The sequence below is a fragment of the Cyanistes caeruleus genome, chromosome 5 (assembly GCF_971803275.1).
Source record: "Cyanistes caeruleus chromosome 5, bCyaCae1.hap1.1, whole genome shotgun sequence".
Lineage (NCBI taxonomy): Eukaryota > Metazoa > Chordata > Aves > Passeriformes > Paridae > Cyanistes > Cyanistes caeruleus.
The window spans coordinates 21,129,464-21,138,797 of record NC_141705.1 but is presented as its reverse complement, the minus strand read 5'-3'; the positions used below and the strand labels follow the sequence as shown (position 1 = coordinate 21,138,797).

Here is a 9,334-nt window from a genome sequence, read left to right as displayed (position 1 = left end):
ACTCAAACAGTCTAAAAAAAGAGGAAGGATATTCACGATTATGGCATTTTTCTTCCTAAGGAACCATTTGTGTAGTGAGGCCCTAAAGCAAATGGAAAACAGTGAATAAATGCCTTATTTTGCTTTGCTTATGCACAGAACTTTTCATACACCTATTAAACTTCCATTACCTTGATCCACATATACTCACCTTCATTCTACCTTCTTATCCCGTGGGAAAGGAGGGTGAACAAAGAGCTGTGTGGATGCTTGGCTGCTGGCCAGGTTCAGCCCAGAGAAATCACACATTTTACACAATAAGCAAAAGAATATTGATGCTTGGGTAACATGAAAAAAATTCTTTACACTCCATACATGAATTGAAAAATATGTCTGAAACGAGGACTGAATCGGAGATTTACAGTCTTACAATGGAGTGCTTTCCCTTCACACACACAGTTTCCAAACCCAAAAGGGTTAAAAATAGCAGTTGATCCAGTCAGTACAAAGCCTACTCTTTACCAATTGAATGATACAAAAACTGCAATGATTGGAACACTGTGTGAATATTTTGAATAATGTAGATAATAAAAGTGTCATTGATATCAGTAATCAATCAGGCAAGATTTTTGTAGAGACAGTGGTAAATGTTAAACAGAATTGAGTGTCAGCATAACTAAAATAAATAAATACCACTTTTCTAAATTTTCAGTGATCATTAGAGCACTAGCTAAAATGTTCAAAGAATGAATACTGAGTTCTGAAAAGAGATAAACATGAGAAGTAGATAAGCAGAAAAAAAATCTCAGACTTTACAGACTTATTACAGGCAAAGAATATGTCAATTTCCTGAAGAAAAAAGGATCATAGTAAAGACACAGTTTTCTGAGGTAACTAGGAAAATAAATTCTTCATGAGTTAAAAGATATGTTTATCACCTGGCTATACTATAGTGAAGGGGAGAAAAAACAATGTAGTAGAGAGTGTGAAAAAAAAAAGAGCATAGGAAAACCTTGAAGTCCCCAGCTGCACATTCTTATGAAATCATTCACTCTCAAAGTAGATGCTAAAGCAGGAACTTACTGAAGTATATGAAACTGCAGCACTCAAGGCAGGAAGGAAGATACTGTGAATGAAGTTGAAAAGTCTCTGATTCATTCAAACAGGCAATAGAAAATAGAAAGGGAACACTCTCCAAACTCAGTAAGTAAACCAGAAAATATGACACTTCCATATGGACAGACATCTAAAAATTTTTGGATAAGTAAGAATCTGCAGATGTATTAGAAGATGAGATCCATACCCTGAGCAGTCTTTAAAGAAATCTTAATCACAACTACACAGCTGAGTGTATTGACCCTGCCTATACTAAACTTCCAGAATCCCAGTCAGTGCTGGCTTCAAGCCATGGTAATTACACAAGTATAGAATTATGTCTGAATGAATGAATGTTTATTGTTTTCACTAAACATTTTACAACCAGCTAATTTAGTGGGCATAAATCTAAGTAGTTTCAGGGAATTACAGGGTTTGATATATAACCATTATCATCTGGCATATTAGTAGAAAGTAGTACAAAATGTTTAAAATACGTTGTTACATTAAACTGTTAAAGGAAAAGAAGAACTTTTAAGCCACACCGTTGGAATTGATTTTTCCTTTATTATGCAGGGACACTTAATATGCAATCCTGATCACATAAAGGCAAAATGAAAGGTTAACCTTGATTCTGGAAACTGCTGGGGCAGAAGCTTTGAGAGGAGTATGATGTAGATTTCATTGTGCCTTTTCTTTGTACAGGATGTATATAAAGATTACTAGTCTCAGATCTCACCTGTTTTGGTGGTCTGAGAGAAGTCAGTTACATAAAATATTATTATCTTTCCTACATTAAAATCTTCACAGGCTGGTTTAAGTTTTATCTTGGTGTATCACCATATAAATTTCCTGGACAAGTCAAAGCACATCTTAATTTACAATTTACATTTAAGTGTAATTTAATTTACAATTACATTGTAGGATATAGGAAGGAGATAATATAAACTTGCACTATTCAAGAAATACTATGTGTAGCTCCTAACAAATTTTAGAAGATATTTTTATCTAGTAAAACACAAAACTATATGGAATGGAGAAGTATTTCTTTTTTAATAAATAGCAGAAAAATGACAGTATGTATGCTGGTGAAAGAAAAATAATAGCAATAATTATGTTTATTAGCACTTTTCCTTCATCATACATTGCTATTCCTCTAGAGAAAAAATGGAGAAAATATACACTAAGTGTCCATATTTCCAGAACTGATAAATAGAAAGATATTAATTTCCTGAACACCAAGTTGTTGGAGACTAGAAAGATATTCTGAGTATCTGTTGCTAAATCTTCATTCATGATTTTCATATACTTTCTTCAGCATGTTAAAATACTGGTCTAAGTACTTTTGTATAACTCTTCAAGGACTTTGACCTTTTCCTGAAGCATACTTGTAAAAATAGAAGTCACAGAATTATGACTTATAATTTAGGTTAGATGTTATTATAGACAGTCCTCCAAAGTTCTCATGTTTTCTAAACTAATAACTGGGAGGGGAAAAAAACCTACAACAACAACAAAAGATGTAAACCTGCCAAAGGTCACTATCAAAGCTAGGAGCAGAATGTAAATTTCACAGAGTGCAAAGTAATCTTTACTAATATCAACATAGTTCCTTCTATCACATGGTAATACTAACAAGCTTGATGTCCTACATTAACACATACAAAACCCAAGCTGTAATAATATTTGCATGTACAAAACTTCTTAAGTAATCCATGAGAGTCCATCTAATTAGACACTAAATTACCATGAGAAGCTTCAAGTAATTATCGGTTTTGCTGTTTCTGGGGAAAACTCTCATCTGAGTCTCATCTGATGTTATAAACTTGATTGCACTGTCTTCACTGGAATTAACACTAATAGACACCAGAGAGATTCTCAGGTCTCAGGTTATGAAAATATTTAAGTACTTTCTTAATTTTAGAGCAAATGAATAACCCTTTTGACTTTGCTATGTTGTACATCTACATGACTTGAGATTGTTGTCATGATGGATGTGAATGTCTTCCTGCACTCTGCAATCAGAAAACTTAGACTTTGTCTCTAATGTTAAGAGAGATTATAAGTGACTAGTCCAACTTGGCACTGCTGGAAAGCATCCTGAGGGATGTGGGTCAGTCAAACAACAAAGAACTCAGAATTTAAGGAAAGCAAATTTTAATCTATACAAAGAATTAGTTAATAGGAAACTTCCCTCAGGGACAAGGGAGCAGAACAAAGATAGCAGATCTTTAAGGACATGTTTCAGAGAACAAGAGTTCTAAAACCCCAGATGTAAGAAATAAGGAAAGGCAGGCAAGAGACCAGCATGACTGAGTCAAGATCTGCTGGTCAAATTAAAGGCCAGGAAGGAAATGCACAGGCAGTGGAAGTAGGGCCAGGTAATGGTGAAAGAGGTGAAATGGGGATATTGCCCAGTTGTGAAGGGATGGGTTCAGGAAGGCAAAAGTACAGCTGGAGTTGAACTTGGCAAAGGGTGCAAAGAATAATAACGACTTCTACAGATATGTCAGCCAGAAAAGGAAGGTAAAAGAGAACTGACAAAATTGTCAACAGTGCGAGAAGACTGACATACCACTGCTTCAGTCTTTGATGGCAACTTTTCTTCCCACACCACTTGAGTGGATGGGCTGTAAGGCAGGCACTGTTGGGAGCAAAGTCCTTCTTCGTACATTAAGAGAAGATCAGGTCTGTGACTGAGGAATCTGGATGCACACAAGTCTCTGACACCTTATGAAATAGATTCCGAGAGTCTTGAGGGATTGGATGATGGAATTGCCAAGCAACTTTGAAAAGTCATGGCAGTCAGACAAAGCTTGGAAAAAGGAAGATTCTTTTCTAGGAAGATTCAACCTATTCTTAAAACAGCTTGAAAAGGGGACCCTGGTAACTACTCTCCTGCCAGCATCACCTCTGTGCCTGGGAAGATCATGGAGGCAAAATGGAGAACAGAGAGGAGGTTCAAGACAGCCAGCACAGCCCCACCAAGGTCAAATTTTGCCAAACAAGCTACTCACCTTCTGTGATGGAGTGACTAAATCAGAGGACAAGGGAAAGACTATGGATTTCATGTGTCTAGACTTCTGAAAGGCCTTCATGGGCCCCACTATGTCTTTCTAAGTTGGACAGAGATGGACTTGATAGACTTTTCAGTGGATGAGGAACTTGTTCTGTGGTAACATTCAGAGGGTAGTGGTCAATGACTTGGAGTCTTGAAGGACATCAATGACAATTCATCAGGTTTGTGAATCATTTAATTTGAGATTATAGATGATAATTGTTGCAGACTGAATTTTTACAAATTATCAAATACATTTAAAGCAGAAGCCCTAAGTGTAAATTTAGTGACAATCTTAGAATCATGAATAATTTTAAGGATTATGTGTAATTTTGATCTTGTATGTGCTCAGTTATCACTATATACCTTAGGAGTTTGAAGCTACAGTGACATAATTTAAACTGCAAGAGGTAAAAATGCCAGAAACTAAGCACTAATGTTAAAACATCTAAATGTCTTGAGAGCACTTATTCAAAACATTGAATACATCAATATGTGAAATATTTTCCCCTATGGTATGTAATTATAAGAATCAGCTTGAATGTTACTTTTACTGCAGATTGAAAGTTTTGACAGTGGTGAATGTTATCAGTCATGTCAGCTAGCCATAATTAGGGCATATAATTATTTTTACAGAAAAACTTAAAAAAAAAAAAAATCACTGTCACAACTGAAAATATTAAATAGATAAAATAAAATATAAATCTGGTATGCACATGACCTAAATCTTTGCAGATATGGCGTGTTTCTGGACTAATAGCATACCTGCTGAATTCTAAGTGAAAGAACCTTACCTTAAAATGGTAAATTCTAAGTGAAAGAACCTTACCTTAAAATGGTAAATGCATACAAATGCATTTTGTATTAACATATTTTTAATCAGGAGCTGTTAACTGTGGGTATAAGTATATCAACAGAAATTTATCACAGAATGCTAAGGAAAATTCCCTTTTTTCATCTGCCAGACTTATGTTTTTTAAGAAGAAACCTTTTCAAAATGAACTTAAGCTCATAAGTGAAAACCTGGGGTATTTTTAGGGTAATGCATGCTCTGCTTTTTATCTGCACTGCTTAGCTAAAGAAAAGAAGTTTGGATTGATTCCTCAGTTTTCATTAATCTGCTTTAATATAAATTCCTATGAAAGAGAAATTTGAAGATTAAAGCAAAAACTTATCAATTAGAAGTACATAAGATTTTGTGTTTTCCATAACCAACAGGTTGTTTCTCTATCCATGCACATATAAGAATGAGCAATGTTGCTTTCTATATCAGTAGGTCTGTGAAATATAATTTGAGAAAATAAATAAAAATGCTTCCTCAAGCCAGAATGTATATTGCTCACTATTCTTAGAAATTCACCAACCATCTGTGGTCTAATTTTTGTTGACCTCAATACATTATGGATGACAATGCTAAATAAATATTTTTGTTAAGAAATCCATAAGAAAATGCCTTGGGATTTAGCTGCATGGCTCACAAATCTCTTCACGGGTTGTTGGGTTTTTTATCTGTTGATTTTTAATCTGCTTTCATTACACATTTATGCATATTTTAAAACCAGATACTAATACAAATAGGAAATTAAATATATAAGATGCTATCTTTGCTTTTTCCTACAGCTCTAAGATAATGTGTAGAGTCTGTTCCATTTTCTATCAACCACACAGTTCTTTTCTATAATGAAAAATTAATCCTGGTGAAATGTTAAAGAACTCACTTTGTTCTTCTTGCTGTCATAATCCTTTTAAGAATATTGGGATAGATGAGACCTCTTATCATGATACTTCATTGATAAAAGCTGGATTTTGCTCACCACAAGGTAGTTCAGTCAATTATTTATAACCTTTGCTCATATACTTACACCTGTCTCAAGCCTCTACAGAAGTTTATCTTGATTATTAGATAGAAAGAAATCTTAAAGGAAATAATGAACTCTTGTTTTGTCTTTAGATTTTTCTAAACTTTATTTATGCAGACTATGGTTTGCAGTGACACTGGAGTTTGTGATGTTTTGGGGTTTTTTTACTGTATGCCCATACTATCTCTTTCATAATTTTTACCTGGTCTTCTTGTGGACTTCGTAAATTTATTCCTACAGACACTTATCCTGATTCAATTTTATAAGGTCCCTGGTAGCCCATTCCTCCAGCCTGTCGAGATCCATCTGGATAGCAGTCATTATCCCAATCATATTGACTTATTACTCTATTTGGGGTTATCTGAAGACTTGATAATCAAGTACTTCATCACTTCCTTCAGATGATTAAAATAAAAGCAGGTATATCTCATTATAGACTCCCAGAGTACTTGCCTTGCTACTGCTCCCGAGATAGAGTGTGACATTTTAATCACTACATTTTGTGGCCAATCTTCCAACCTGTTCTGAACACCATTTAGTCATTCTCCAATCTAGACTATATAAGTCTAATTTTTATACAAGAGGAGCCAAGGTGACTGTAAGACTGTGACATGAACAACCTGGAGTTAAATGTTTTGAATCAGTGACTTCTGGAGTGGATGGAACTTTGCCTAACACCAGGCACCCACTAAATCACTCTACCACTCTCCTTCCAAGCTGGACTGGAGGAAAAACATAAAATGGAAAACAACTCATAGGTTGAGATAAGGCAGTTTACTGAAGCAAAAGAAAAAGTTTGTGCATACATAAGCAATGAGAAAAAAAGTTCATCCCTACTTCCTATCACTGAGCAATGTTCAGCCACTTCCCAAGAAGCAGGGCTTCAGCACACGTAGTGGTTAGTCTAGAAGGCAAACATTGCAAGTAAGAAATGCCTGCACCCCTCCCCCCCCATTCCATCTCCTTCCCTTAGCTTTTATATCTGACCTGACATCACATGGTATGGAATAGCCCTTCAGTCAGCTGGGGCAGCTGGCCTGGTTCTGTCCCCTCCAGGATCTTTCCTACTCTGAGCCCTGATGGGAGAAATGTTGAGAGACGGCGCTGCTGCTGTTCCAGCCCTGCCCAGCAGTACCAAATCACCACGTTACCATGTGTTACCAACACCTTTCCAGCTACCAGCACACTGCACAGCAGTACCAAATCACCACGTTACCATGTGTTACCAACACCTTTCCAGCTACCAGCACACTGCCCAGCAGTACCAAATCACCACGTTACCATGTGTTACCAACACCTTTCCAGCTACCAGCACACTGCACAGCAGTACCAAATCACCACGTTACCATGTGTTACCAACACCTTTCCAGCTACCAGCACACTGCCCAGCAGTACCAAATCACCACGTTACCATGTGTTACCAACACCTTTCCAGCTACCAGCACACTGCACAGCAGTACCAAATCACCACGTTACCATGTGTTACCAACACCTTTCCAGCTACCAGCAGACTGCACAGCACTGTGAGGTCTGCTGTGAGAAAATGGACTCCATCTCAACCAGACCCAATACAACCAAATGCAATTCTCTCAGATTTTTTGTTTGGTTAGAGAAGAAGGAAGAATATAAAACTTGTAAATTGGTATCATCCAATTACAAAATGTGTATAGTTAATACTACACTAAAATCATAGCCTCCTTTAACAATGTTACATTGACTTCCACAACATTAAAGTTAAGGTTCATCTATAAATTCAAAATTCTGGTTTTGTTATGACTGATCTTTATACATACTCTTAAATAGGACTAAATAGGACTATTTCTTACACTGGATTATTCATTTCCCCCAAGAGTCTTCAAGATACTGAAGACTCTGGCCTTCATCCAAAAATGCACTTAATCACATAATTTTCTATTCATTTCAGTCTTATGTTTTGGAGGCTTGAATTTAAGCTTTAGTGCTTGTTTGGACTTGAGTCAAAGTGTTCAACAGCAAGCAGGAATGATCCTGCATTAGGTTATTAAGGAGAAAAAAACAGTGCTATTTGGACATAAATTATAAAGTTAAGCAAAAGGTGTTTTCTGTAGGAGACATTAAACAGGCAGATCAGTAAAGAACATGCATTTCAACTGGTTCAAAGAAAAAATTATATTCAAATAATTAATCTCTTGTTACTTATAAAGATTGTATCTAAAGAATAAATACTATCCCTTATGTTTTAATTTTTCCAGTTTCCTTGATATTACTTAATTAGCTCTTTCCTTCCCTGAGAAGGTTTTGTATCTCATTTTAAGATACAATAATATATGATAATGAAAATTCTGTTGCATTTGTGCACCATTAAGTACAAGCTTGTACAATTTAAAATCAAAATCTTTGAAGAACTCAAGTATATAATTGCTATTTCTCTAACACACAGACACACACACATATATATATATTTACTTAACATAATGTTGAAACACAAGTTTTCCCCATTAACATGCAATATATATTTATATATATATATATATATATATATATATATATATATATATATATATATATACTGCATCTGTGCCACATGCAAAAGTTGCAGAGATGAAGACACTACCACTTCTCTGGAAAGCCTGTTCCAATGCTTGACAGCAATTTATGTGAAGAAATTTTTCCTTATATTTAATCTAAACTTGTTCAAGTACTCCCAGCACCAAGAAGTCCATGTTTAAATTCTGATGCCAAGATAAACAAGTCAACAGATAATAAGCATTAAAAGCTTGGCAGCAATAAATGTATGTTTAGCTTTTCTTTTGAGCTTCCTAATGATGGTGTCATGAGAAACACCTGCTTAGGCCTGCAGATAAGCAGCAGCTGTTAAGGAGAGACCTTCCTTAAGGGATAAGTAAAGTAAGCACAGGATCCTGTCTGATAATTTGCTGAGCCTTGAAACAAAGCCATCAGTAAGAGATGATGTTAATAAAAATGCAGTTCTTTGGTATAACACTGTACACTCAGCACCCTAAGTTCATATATGTAACTAAAGAAGATAAAAGGTGATCAGATTTTGGTGAAAAAAATACAAAAATCTGGTCTATTCTGGTGTATTGGTGATTAGTGTAAAGATACTGTAGAGACTATAACCAGTAAGCTCCAAACCTAATGTACTATTCCATCAAATGATGCCAAGTTCTGCAGAGTTCAAACATATGGTCTTTCCAGCTCTAAGGTCATTTTACCAACTGTATTTATCAGGTCATTCGGAGTTTACTTCAAAGGTCCTTCACTACCTGATTGCTTGTTATAGAACTGAAAAGGCCTTCTCACAGAGTTTTTGGAAGTAAGTTACATTCACTAGGAACTGTGA

The 9,334-nt window shown here is 35.6% G+C and overlaps 1 long non-coding RNA gene across 1 annotated transcript; it reads right to left on the bottom strand.

Annotated features, from left to right (window-relative positions):
* Positions 1–6,796: 6,796 nt before the first annotated feature.
* LOC147652967 (uncharacterized) lies at positions 6,797–8,694 on the bottom strand. The gene is made up of 3 exons (XR_015287417.1): positions 8,585–8,694; positions 6,979–7,067; positions 6,797–6,895 (listed from the first exon to the last, which is right to left on the bottom strand). It is a non-coding gene; the product is annotated as an uncharacterized LOC147652967 (long non-coding RNA).
* Positions 8,695–9,334: the final 640 nt, after the last annotated feature.